The sequence below is a fragment of the Bombina bombina genome, chromosome 3 (genome assembly GCF_027579735.1).
Source record: "Bombina bombina isolate aBomBom1 chromosome 3, aBomBom1.pri, whole genome shotgun sequence".
NCBI classification, from domain to species: domain Eukaryota; kingdom Metazoa; phylum Chordata; class Amphibia; order Anura; family Bombinatoridae; genus Bombina; species Bombina bombina.
Window position 1 is genome coordinate 448,157,509 of NC_069501.1, and position 13,227 is coordinate 448,170,735.

The window sequence follows — 13,227 nt, forward strand, 5'->3', positions numbered from 1 at the left end:
TTTTATTTTTTTATTTATGCATACGGGTACAAACCCAATCATAAAGTGGTAGGTCCCACTTTGATAACCTGTGTTCCAAGCGCATCCTCTTAAGTTTTTTCCTCCTCAGGAATTTCTTTTTATATTATTTAGCCAAGGACTGAATGTGAGGAGTAAAGGAAAGATCTGAGTCAAGTGTGACCCCAAGACATCGGGCATGCGAGGTAGGAGTAATAATGGAATTATCCACAGTTATAGAAATTTTGGAGGTGGAGACATTGGAAGAAGGGGGAAAAATAAGGAGTTCAGTTTTGGAGAGATTTAGCTTAAGGTAGTGAGAGGACATCCAAGATGAGATATGAGAAAGACAGTTAGTGACACGAGTTAGTAAGGAAGGAGGTAGGTCTGGTGCAGAGAGGTAGATTTGGGTGTCATTGAAACCCATGGGACTTTATTAAGGAACCTAATGATGACGTGTAGATTGAAAAGAGAAGGGGACAGAGTCTTGAGGTACCCCAACAGAAAGTGGTAATGGGGCAGAGGATGCTCCAGAGAAGGCTACACTAAATGTACGGTTAGTCATATAGGAAGAGAACCACGAGAGAGCTGTGTCGCAGATGCCAAAGGATTGTAGGGTTTGGAGCAGAAGAGGGTGTCAACAGTGTCAAAGGCTGCAGACAGGTCAAGGAGGATAAGCAGAGAGAAATGCTGTAAGTAGGTCGTTGGTAACCTTGACAATTGCTGTTCTCTGTAGAGTGATGGGGAGGAAATCCAGATTGCAGTGGGTCAAGAAGAGAGTTTAGTGTAAGGAAATGGGATAGACTTGTGTATACTAGCTTTTCGAGGAGCTTTGAGGCAAGAGGGAGTAGGGAAATAGGGCGGCAGTTGGATGGGGAGGTTGGATCGAGGGAAGGTTTTTTGAGTATAGTTGTGACCAGTGCATGTTTTAGAGATGAGGGAAATATACCAGTGCTGAGGGAGAGATTGAAAATGTGTGTGAGTATGGGGGTGAGGGTAGAAGATAGGGAGGGGAGTAGCTGTCAGGGGATGGGGTCGAGGGGACAGGTAGTGAGGTGGGAGGACAGTATAAGGGCAGAAACTTCATCCTCGTTAACAGGGGCATTTTTGGATATTTGGGTTTTGGATGATTGTGAGCTTTTGAGGGGGTGGGAGATTGGTAGTATGTTAAGAGCAGATTTCACTTCTGATTTAGTCAATTTTGTTATTGAAGTGGCTGGCAAAATCTTGAGCTGAGAGAGAGGTTGTATTAGGAGGTGGGAGTGGGCAGAGAAGAGTATTGAATGTGGAGAACAGACATTTTGGGTTAGAGGAAAGAGTAGAGATGAGATTAGAGAAGTCCCCCTTTTGTTATACAGTATGGACCCTATTTATTAAAAACAGTTCAAATAATTGCTTGGGAAGTCAAGCTACTTGTCAATCATCCCGGTTGCACCTGACCAGGATGATGAAACATGAAACCCCCCAAAAATCTTTAATGATTCAGATAGAATATACCATTTTTAACAACTTTCTATATATGTACCTCTTTTGATTGGCTTACTGATGTGTTTAGTTAGTTCTAGGGTTGCACCACAGCCACGTTTTCCCTGACACTTACGAGTTACACATGCTGCAGGGTGTGCATCGAGCAATAGGAATGGAGTTGTCTAGCATGTGCAACTCATTAGTGCCTAGGAAAACATGGCTGAGGTGGCAATCCAGGTTAGATCCTAATAGTGCATTGCTGCTATCTCAAGAAAGGATACCAAGAGAATAAAGCAAAATTGATAGTAGAACTAAATAGTAAAGTTGTTTACAACTATATGCTCTATCTATATCACAAAAGAAAATGTTTGGGTTTCATGTTTAATTAACTGGAGTTTCTGGATCACTCAGGCACCAAAGCTGCATCTGCAGCTTCGTAAATGAAGCCCAAGAATATTACCTATGTAAAATAGGAACCAATGTGATAGCAAGTTTGGTGATAAACTACAAGGTAAAAACAAAAGGGCGCCTCATAGTGTAGACTGTGTGATTTCTGAAACAGATAATAAAATCCCAAATGGGTCACTCACAAGTAAGGTGGCACTGTATAGGTGGATAGTGCAAAAGGGCAGGCTGTCGCAGCCACCATCTGACTGATGCTCCGGTAACAACATCTAGGGGAATTGCTCCTAAGGCACAGCTGTTTGACAACAGCTATCTATCTATCTATCTATCTAACTATCGGGTTCTTGTAAAGCGCGGCTATTCACCCGTAAGGGTCTCAAGGTGCTGAGGGTTGCAGTTCAGCTATGAGATTGTGACACATTTGCAGTGTACTGTTTGTGGAAAGTGGTTGCTGGGTTTTTGCTGATTGCCTGTGGTCGGATTTTGGAGACTCTCATACCTAAGGATGAATTCCCCTGGAGGTTGTTGCCGGGAGCATCAGCCAGCTGGTGACTGTGACATCTATGGAATAAGATTGCTGTCAAAAAGCAAGGGTGTGTGATTCTTTATTATTGAACATAAATAATGACCTATGAATACAAATCTAAATGTTCAAGTACAATTATTTTTATTTTTTTGGGAAATACAATTTTTTTTTTTAGAACACAAATCTTTAATTACAAGTACAATTAAAATTTTTTGGAAGCACACTTTGTTTTTTTGGAATAGTTTTTTAGGCATTGTATTTCAACTGAGTTCACAGCTTCTAGGCATGCTCCAGGAGATAATCCATATGTAACAAGAAATAAACCTAACACCCATCAAGTCGTGCTAACCCGACATGAAATATGAATATTTCACATTACAATGTTCTTCACACTGAACAATATGTTCTATTTATTCTTAAATACATCTCTCTCTCTCTCTCTCTCTCTCTCTCTCTCTCTCTTTCTCTCTCTTTCTCTCTCTCTTTTTCTCTCTCTTTTTCTCTCTCTCTTTCTCTCTGTCTGTAATAATCAAAATGTCCACATGATGGCAGTTAATATTTTATGTATAATGTTTTAACTGCAATAATAAGATTATCCACATGATGGCAGTATTATAAGACAGGATGTGAATTTTGAATGCTTGTGAAAGTTTAAAAGGAAAAAAATCTGTATGTATGCATAATTATCTATCTATGGTAGATTTGAAGCATTTTTCACAAACCTATGACCCTGATGTTATAAATAAAGGTACATATTAAAAGTAATGGAATGACTTTGTACAATTTGCTGTTGGATGTGGCAGGTCCAGAGCTCTGTGCCCCTATGTATATTCAGAGTGCTGTTTTTTTTTTTAGTTTAAAATAATAGCAATCTAGGAACCCTCAAGGAGAATGGCCCCTGAACAGCAATATGTACCCAGGCACAGTGGCGTCACTAGGGTTGGTGTCACCCGGTGCGGTAAGTTATGGTGTCACCCCCCCCCCCCCAGAAAGCAGACACACACAAAAACACAGGCAAACACACATACAAACACTCAGACACACTTAAAACATACTCAGATGCACACACAAACACTCGGAAACACACTCAGACACACACACAAAAACACACACACAAAAACACTGAGACACACACACACAAAAACTCAGACACACACTTACAAAATATGTAAACTGCACTGCATTAATTATAAAGCGCATGCCTAGAGCGGCTCCCTGGCTCAGCAGAGCATCAAATGAAAGATAAACAGAGCACTAAAGAAAAGTTTTAGGCGCAAACTATGAAAATTCTGCTCTCTGACTCTGTTCCAAGCCTGTCAGTGCACAGCCTACCGCTTCTTATGGCCAATCACCTCTGCACTCTGCCCACCCCCAGACCCCCGCCCGCCCTCCTACCTGTTCAGTGTGCACTTAGTGTACCGTAACCGTAATGGTCTGGTGGGCATCATACGTGGCTCCTTCACTTTAAAGACAGTGTCAAACAGTCATGCAGTCAGGTGCCAGGCATCCCCTCATGATTTGCCAGTTCCCGTTTAGAGAGACAGCACAGCAGTGAGTGACTCCACTGCTTCACATGTCACTGAGCAGTGAGCACAGATAGGCAGGCAGGTTTAGGCTAGCAGTGCAACTTTGCAAGCCCCAGGGCATGCCCACAACATTCATAGGGAAATTGGGCAGGGGAAAAGCAAAGTACAGACAAAACTATTTGTTGAAATTGCAGCACTGGCTCAAGGGGCAAAAAAATTGTGTGTCTACATCTTCCCCAGTCCCACCAATGTTCACAAATGCCAGCCCCTCTAATAAAAAAAAAATCTATGCATCTCAACATTGTATTTCTTTGAATTTCAATAAAATTAAAAAAAAAAAAAAAAAAAAAAAATTTTTTTTTTTTTTTGGTGTCACCCCCTGGAGGGTGTCACCCGGGTGCGGCCCGCCCCCCCCCCCGCCCCCCCCCTAGTGACGCCACTGCCCAGGCAACCTTGGGTAAGTGGCCACTAATAGGTGCCAAGGCACCACAGGAAAGTGGCCACTGCTTGCCAATAGGTTACCAGTCACCCCAGGAATGTGGCCCCTGCTCATCAATAGACACCCAGGCACCCCAGGAAAGTGGCCACTGCTTGTCGATGGCAACCTAGGAACCATTAAAGAAAGTGGCACGTGCTCGCCAATATGTGTCCAGACACTCTGGGTAAGTGGCCCCTGCTCACCAATAGGCACCCAAGCACTCTGGGAATATGGGCCCAGCTTGTAAATAGCTGCCCAGGGATCCCAGGAAAGTGGGCCCATCTCGCCAATAGCCACCTAGGAACCATCAAGGAAAGTGATCCCTGTTATCCAATGAGTGCCCAAGCATTCTAGGAAAGTGACTAGAAGGGGCCACATTCCCAGGGGGCCTGTGCACCACTTGGCGATGAGGGGACATAGGCAGCTATTGGCAAGCAGGTGCTACTTTTCCAGAGTGCCTGGGTGTGTTTTTAACAGCAGGGGTGTCTGGAAGCCTATTGGAAAGCAGTGGCCACTTTTCCAGGGTGCCTGGAAGTCTATTGGCTAGCAGGGACACTTTCTTGTGTGCGCTGTGTGACTATAAGCGAGCAAATGCCACTTATCTTTCTCAGGGTGCCTGTGCACCTACTAGGCAAGCAGAGGCTACATTCCAAATTCCTGGGATGCCTGGGCACCAATTTGTTAGCAGGGGCCACTTTCCCAAGGTGCTTTGATGTTTTTTGGTGAGCAGGGGACAATTTCCTGTAGTTCCTGGGAGCCCATTGGCAAGCAAGGACCACTTTCTTAGGGTTCCTGTGGGCCTTTTGAGGAGCATGATCCACTTTCCTGACCTGGGAGCCTTTTGGAAAGCCACTTTCCCAGGGTGCTTGGGTGTGTTTTGGTGAGCAAGGGCCACTCTCCTGAAATGTCAGGGAGCCTATTAGTTAGCAGGGGCCACTTTGTCAGGGTGCCTGTGCTCCTATTGGGTGAGCAGAGGCCACTTTCCAAAGATGTCTGACCACCTATTGGTTAGGAGGGGCTAATTTCCCTTGATACCTGGTTGCCTAATAGTGAGAAGGGGCCACTTTCCCATGGTGCTTGGGTGCTTGTTCACTTATCAGTGAGCAGGAAACCTATTGGCTAGCAGGGGCCACTTTCCTGGAATGTCAGGGGGTATTAGTGGATTGCTTATGGTGTCGCCGGCATATGCAGATAGGTGTATTTGTCCCATTCCTTGAAGTACCTTGAAAAAGGCACAAACGATGGTGCAGTACGTCTCACACAAAACCTGCCACAAAAGGAATGGAATACAATGGAATATAAATCTTCAACAATTTTAATAAAACGTTTAAAATCAATTTACAGCTATAGAGCAGGTTTTTCTAGGTACTTTGAGGAGTTTCCCATGGTGCTTTGGTGCCTGTACACTTATTGGCAAGCAGGTACAACTTTTCTGTGTGCCTGGGAGCCTATTGATGAGCAGGGAGCTCTTTCCTGGGATGCCTATTAGTATGCAGGGACTTCTTTCCTGGGTTGCCTGGTGCCTATTGGTAAGCAGGGACCAATTTTCCCAGGGTGCCTGGATACCTATAGGAAAACTGGATCCACATTCCTGTGGTGCCAGGGTACCTGATGTGAGCAGAAGCCAATTTTTTAGGGAGCTTGGGTGTGTTTTGACAAGCAGGGACCAGTTTTCTTGGGTGCCTCTAAACCCTTTTAGTGACAAGGGGCCACTTTTGCAGAGTGCCTGGGAATCTGTTGGTTTGCATACCCTTTCCCAGATTCCTCTGCTCCTGTGCAAAATCTGGTAGTTCAGGTTTTCTGTGTGGGATGTACAAAATTTATAACTCATAATGGCACAGTGGAGGATGCTTTTTCCACATCTTTTTGACTCAACATATTATAAATAGAGAGTGGTTTAATTGCCCTAGACAAAGTTTCACTCAGCACCATTCAGAAATCTATCACGTGTGAAATATGTATTACTGGATTAGAACATTGCAATAAAGGGGCTTTGATATAAGATTTTCACTCTCAATTATGTGTGAAAAGACTTTGCAATGTATTTTTTATTATTTAATTCCACTATTTTCTTCCAATTTTTCAAGTTTTGTTTTCACTCTACTGTCCTAGAAATGCTGAACATTATACACAGTGATTGCTGGATCACTGTAGGAGCTCATTTATAGCTGCCAATACATTCCAGTATATCTAGGGCAGGGGGAAAATAAAACAGGAAAAAAATGAGAAAAATGGAGCAAATCAAATAAAGAAAGTACATTCCATAATGGTGAATGTGTTAAAAAACAAACAAACAAAAACCAACAACTTTGCAATGTGTTTTTCATTATATGTTTTCTCTATTTTCACATATGCGGCGTCGCCCGCAAAATCCTCCGCCGCCTGTTTTTACGTGATTTTGGTATTACATATATGGCGTGGCATAAAAGTTACCTGCGTATATTTCACCCGTCTGCCGTATTTTTTTCTCCCATAGATTAACATTAGCCACGCAATTTGGTATCCAATATACAGAGTAAGGACTTACACGTGCAGAATTCAGAAAATCTAATCCATTCTCATCTCGCTACATATTGCAGGCGCAACAACCCTTGCACTGACTAAAAAAGCAACGTAACTCCCTGGAAGCCTTAACAAACACATATATTTAAGCAGCATCTCCAATAGTTAAAGGGACAGTATACTATGATATTGTTTTTTAAGGTTTATTTGTGTATTTGAAATAGCTAATTTTGTTGTTTGAAGCCACAACCTAGTCAAATGGATTGGTATAATCAGATCTCATTACTTTATCACATTGTGTACATAGACTTGCTTATTTACTTTATATTTGTTCTTAAAACAATCACCAATACTTGGTGGAGAGAACAATGGGAAATCATAATTGTATTACCTTCATCTCTTTAGAACCCACATGAGTGTAATTTATTCTAATGTTAACACAGCTTGGCACTGATGCCAAAATATATAAAGGAACAATCAAGTCTAAAGAAAACCTTCTTGTTTCAAATAGGGCATGTAATTTTAAAAAGCTTTCCAATTTAATTCTAACACCAATTTTGCTTTGTTCTCTTGGTATTCTTAGTTGAAAGCTAAACCTAGGATGGCTCATATGATAATTTATAAGACCTTGAAGGCCGCCTCTTTGCAATTGTGTCAAACCAAACACAAACACAACCTCTCACCTGCAGCCTTAAAACACCTGATAATGCACACCTATCAGTAACATCACTATTATATATACACGTGTCAATTTATATTGCATGTGAGATACATTGATTTCAATCTTAGAAGTAAATATTACTATATGTACCCTTCATAAACAACTATGTGGATGTGAGTTATAGTACAAGAATATGTCATAAACATGATAATATTACCTGTTTTTATTGCCATTTCCACACAGGTCATATTATGACAACTTGACAAGTACATGGTAAATAACAGAGGACAAGGTTTATGGTGAACTATAATAATATGTATTTATTTTTTGGCTTCTTGGATGAGGGAGCTGAGGTGACTGTTGTGGATTTCCTTGTTCTCCTGGTTTTAGAAGATTCTGGGGTGTCCAATTGGCACTTCTTGTGACATAGTCTGTGGGTAAAATCCATGACTGCCATGAGAATGTGCTGTGGGGGGTAAATACATGGACCCTTTATGACTGTCTTGGCTCCCAGTCAAAGCCAAAGGAAGGATATTTCTCTGGCCAGGAATCTTGTCAGGGGTCATATGGCAATGGTGGTGGCATCACTCCTGGGTCCTCAACTGAAGCCATCCAACCATGCTCATGCCTGGGAGCATACTGTTCTTGCGGTTGCCTGAAGACTGGTGGTGGTGGTGGCATGGATGTTTGTATCCTCATGACCGGAGGTTCTGTGGAGGAGTCAAAGGATCAGAGGGATAAGTACAGTCAGATATATGTCCATGTGGGCATACAATGTACATTGATACATGCTAGGGCCTATACTGATTCTCATGTCAAACTCTATAACATGCATGTGCACATTGTGAGTTGTTATCTGATTTATTTGAATATGAGCAGTATACAGGGATGAGTTTCATACAATAATTATATGTCCATTCAATGAAAACTCTACATGTGGCTTGTGGCCTGTGTTACTCTGAGACATGGTAGTATTGCACTATTCCTCCTCATATCATGAATTGCATTGTGTTAAGTAGCAGTAATGTCAAGTATAATTGTAGATGTTTTCGTTAGTACGCCAAATACCATGCTCCTCATCGTGTACATGAATGTGCGATATTAAAGGATGTTATATCTCAAATACATATAATACTGGTGTGTGGAATGTTACTCACCAGCATGATGTGCTGTGGTTGCAGCCCCTGAGTCACGAGCCCCTGAAAGTCCACGGACTGCTGTGATACTCAGGGACCTGCGTATCATCTCCTGCCAGGTGTTATACTCTATATCCAGGGATGGACCACCACCTGTTCCCTTCTGGTGCATAGCTTCCTGCCCCATCTTTTATTTGACCCACCTCTTGAAGTAATTTCATGTGCTTTTTCAGGCCCTCAACAGTCCTCCTCTGCGGGGCCACACTGTTGACGGCATCCTCTACCACCAACCATGCCATTTTTCTCTTTTTGACAGTGCTTTTGCCCTTCTCCTTCTCCCTGGTGTGGGTTCCTCCCTATCCTCTCCCTCCTCCTCCCTTCTGTCCCCATATGCACCCTCTGTCCCTCTCCTAGATGTGCCTGCTCTCTGGGGCTCTCGGGCATCTCTCCTCCCATCATCCCTTCTAGCTCCCCACTCCACTTACTCCCTGACGGGGGGGGGCCCACTGCTCCTCCTGTCCTCTCCTATACTCCTCTCTCTGCCACTCCTCTCCCCTCTTCCCCTCCTCCCTACCTCTCCCTGCCATCCTTGCACTAAATCACACTACACACACTCACACACTCACACTCACTCCCAGTTCAATCACACACAATCACAACCAAACACTCAGCTTATCACACTGTAAAAATCAAATAAAATATGTGTGCGGTGTTAGAAAAAAAAGTGTGGTGTATTTGTATATGTATGTATGTATGCAAATGTGTGCAATATGTAAGAATATGTGTAAGTGTACAAGCTTACTCAACAACAATGCGACCTAAGTAACTCTTCTGTTTGCACCTCTCTCTCTACTCTGACTAATCCTCCACTCCAGTGTAGTGTGTTGTAGCTCAATGAACAATCCAAACACACTGAAGAAAATGCCAGCTGCGCATGGGTTTATATATGAATTTTGAATAGCGTAATTACGTGTCACATTTTTATTTAAAATCGGTTTCATTTTTACGAGTGTTAGCCTAATTTGCATAAAACTACTGTTTATTGAGACTTTCCGTGGACACAATACTGGCGTAAGTGACTTGCGACGACTAAAATGTGTATTTGCGCACATTTCAGATGATTGCCAGTTTGTCCTACTTATGCCAGTCTAGCATCTAACGGCACCCTATATGTAATACCCCGATGTGCAAGGTGAAATTACGGGCGGCGCGGGTTTCAACGCTCGCGCGAAGCCTGCGCCGTATATGTAATCACGCACCAGATGTTCATATATAGGGGCCAATTTAGCAAATTGCCAGCGCACATGATATGATGTAGCATATCAAATCCGCCGCACATAAATAAATGCCGACAGCACACGCTGTCGGCATTTATCATTGTACAAGCAGTTCTTGTGAACTGCTTGTGCAATGCTGCCCCCTGCAGATTCGCAGCCAATCGGCCGCTAGCATGGGGTGTCAATCAGCCCAATCGTATATGATCTGGCGTATTGATATCCTCAGAGCAGGTGGACAAGTTATGGAGGAGCGGTCTTTAGTTCATTCAGCTTCTTTATATTTACACATACTAATATGTGCACTGTCTATGTGTGTGTGTACCTGTGTGTGTATGTATGTATGTATCTCTGTGCGTGTGTATATGTCTGTGTTAGTGTGTCTGTATGTGTTAGTGTGTGTCTGTGTTAGGGTCCCTGTGTGTGTGTGTACCTATCTGTGTGTGCCTGTATCTGTAAGTGTGTATGTATATATGTTGTCTGTGTGCGTATATGCCTGTGTTAGTGTGTGTGTATGTGTCTGTTACTGTTAGTGTCTATGTTTATGTGTGTTAGTCTGTGTTAGTGTGGATCTGAGTGTGTGTTAGTATCTCTGGCTGTCTGTATGTGTTAGTGTAGGTCTGTTTTAGTTTCTCTGGGTGTATCTCCATGTGTATGCCAACATAGTTTAGTCATTTACTTGACCAAGAATTGCAGGGGAGGGGGGGGCAATCAACGGTTTAGTCATGGCCCCAAAATTTCTAGTGAGGCCCTGAGTGGTGGTATGGGTATGAGCTGAATGCAGTATTTTTAGTATTAACTTAAATATAATTGAGCTTTTTATAATTAGCACCTACAATAGCCTTGTGCTTATCGCAGGCATTAATTAGTACGTAGAATAGCCTTGTGCTTATCACAGGCATTAATTAGTATGTAGGATAGCCTTGTGCTTATCACAGGCATTAATTGGTATGAAAGATAGCCTTATGCTTATCCCAGGCATTAATTAGTATTATTTATTTATTTTATTTATTATTAATAGTAGATATTATTTTAATTTATTTTGGTATCTTTTGTTGAAAAGCATACCTAGGTAGGCTCATGAGAAGCAATGCATTACTGGGAGCTAGCTTTTGATTGGTAGCTTTTGTTTAGATGAACGTGGGGGGTGGGGTTCCACAGGAGTAGCCCGCACAGGGTGCCTGAACACCTAAGGCCGGCCCTGACAGCACCAGCATGCTCCTGCCATGCAAGAGCATACTCTGCAAGTTGGGAAGTTGTTAGTAAATTTGCAGCCTTTATTGATGCAACAGCCTGGCACCTACTTTACAAACCCTAATCTTTACAAGGGGACCTATGTCTTTCCTCCTACCGATCATTGAACCAGAGATTATCTCAGATATCCATTACCTGGGCATGATGTGGACTCTCCCCAAGAATACTATTTGCTATTGCTGAGAAGTTGTGTCTGATCTTCCCTTTGGGACTATTTGTACACTGTGATAGCAAGAGGCTAGAGTCTTTTGAACTAAGGAGATCTGCTAGCCTCTGAACCCAGGTCCCTGCCTCCCTGTCCAGCACGAGATTCGGCATTGAAGTCTTGTTAGTTTCACCTAACCCCTCAGCTTCACCAGAAGGAGCGGGTCAAGCGTTTCTTCATAACTATCTTTATTAGAGTTATTTCCTGATATTTAGTATTTCTGGGACAGTGAGACAATTCTCAAGTTGTATTTATAAATCTCAAGTGCCCATATACTTCAAGGGGTTTTATAAGATAGGTCCCTCGCATAGGTATATGTAATAAGTTCTTGTAATACTGCTTAAATGTAAGTACAGTTTACTACTGTTGTTAATGCTCTGTACTGCTCTACACTTCTGGACATGAAGAACTTTAACCCTTGGATAGGACATAAAACATGTTATGCTGCTATATTTTTGAGATTACAAATACTGGACTATCCAGTAACCCATCTGGATATGTGATGATTTAATGTTTGAAGTTTTCCCAGATACCTTATAAAATAGTTTCTTATTTTTAGTTATTTTAGCTATATCCTTTATAGGTTTTTTAGGGTTTGAAAGTGGTTGCTATATACACAATTTAGTGCTAGATTACAAGTGGAGTGCTAATTTACTGCACGCCCGTAAACTGGCAAATTTTCCCATTTATGGGCGTACAATAAATAAACAGCCATTACAGATCTCTGGTTAATTTTCAAAATATCCCCCAATTGTCCCCAAAATGAAGCAGTTTTAGGGATTAATGTTGGCTGGGGTGTTATATGTATATGCTTAAAGGGACACTTAACACCTGAAAGCTAAATTCCTTAAATCTAACTCCTTTTGATTAATGAAACTGAAGTAATCACAGATGTCTATGCCATCTTGGAAGCTGACCACAATTGTTTTAAAAAAACTGTTTTCAATTACAGTGCTGTACCTGTGCTTGATATTCTTATGTAGGCTGCCATATTGTTACGCGCGTTGCACACAGGACAGGTACACCAACAGGCAGCACATGCTGCTTAGAGGAATCTCGCTCAGTGTGATATGTGTGCTGCAGCATTTGTAAAGACATTTTCTATTTGTAAATGAATAGTATTTTTAACATCATAATATAGTTATTGTAAAAAACAAATTAGTTTTATAATGTTCCCTAAACAAATCTGATGAAGTCAGTGCACGGCTTGGGAACCATACTTGAAAATAGCAAGCTACTGGGAAAAAGGGGAGAGAAGAGTCCTGGGAACAGTGGATAAAGCTTTGCATAGTAAAATACAAGCTCCGTGGTGTGATGGTTATATATAATGGTTCCTGACCTTGCAGTTCATAATACAGCACCGGGAGTTCTTTTCTCTTTCAGCCCTGTAGTGTTAAAACCCTCCTGGGACTTGAAGCGCGACTCCTACTGTCGGCTTGACATAGACAGCCCTGCTCGTCACTGCCAGGGAGTGTGTGCAAACTCCACAACTGCAGCCTGTCACAGCCAGTGAGCATCTGGTAATCTTCAAACTACTGTCTATGTCAGTAGGAGTCGCGCTTCAAGTCCCAGGAGGGTTTTAACATTAGGGCTGAAAGAGAAAGAAACTCCCGGTGCTGTGTTATGTACTGCAAGGTCAGGAACCATTAGATATAACCACACCACAGAGCTTGTATTTTACTATGCAAAGCTTTATCCATTGTTCCTAGGACTGTTATCTCCCCTCTCCCTCTCTCCCAGTAACTTGCTATTTTCAAGTATGGTGCTTGGAGCCGTGCACTGACATCATAAGATTT

General features: G+C 42.3%; 1 long non-coding RNA gene across 1 annotated transcript; it reads right to left on the bottom strand.

Moving 5' to 3' along the window:
* Positions 1-7,855: 7,855 nt before the first annotated feature.
* Positions 7,856-12,923, bottom strand: LOC128653413 (uncharacterized). The gene is made up of 2 exons (XR_008401351.1): positions 12,771-12,923; positions 7,856-8,272 (listed from the first exon to the last, which is right to left on the bottom strand). It is a non-coding gene; the product is annotated as an uncharacterized LOC128653413 (long non-coding RNA).
* Positions 12,924-13,227: the final 304 nt, after the last annotated feature.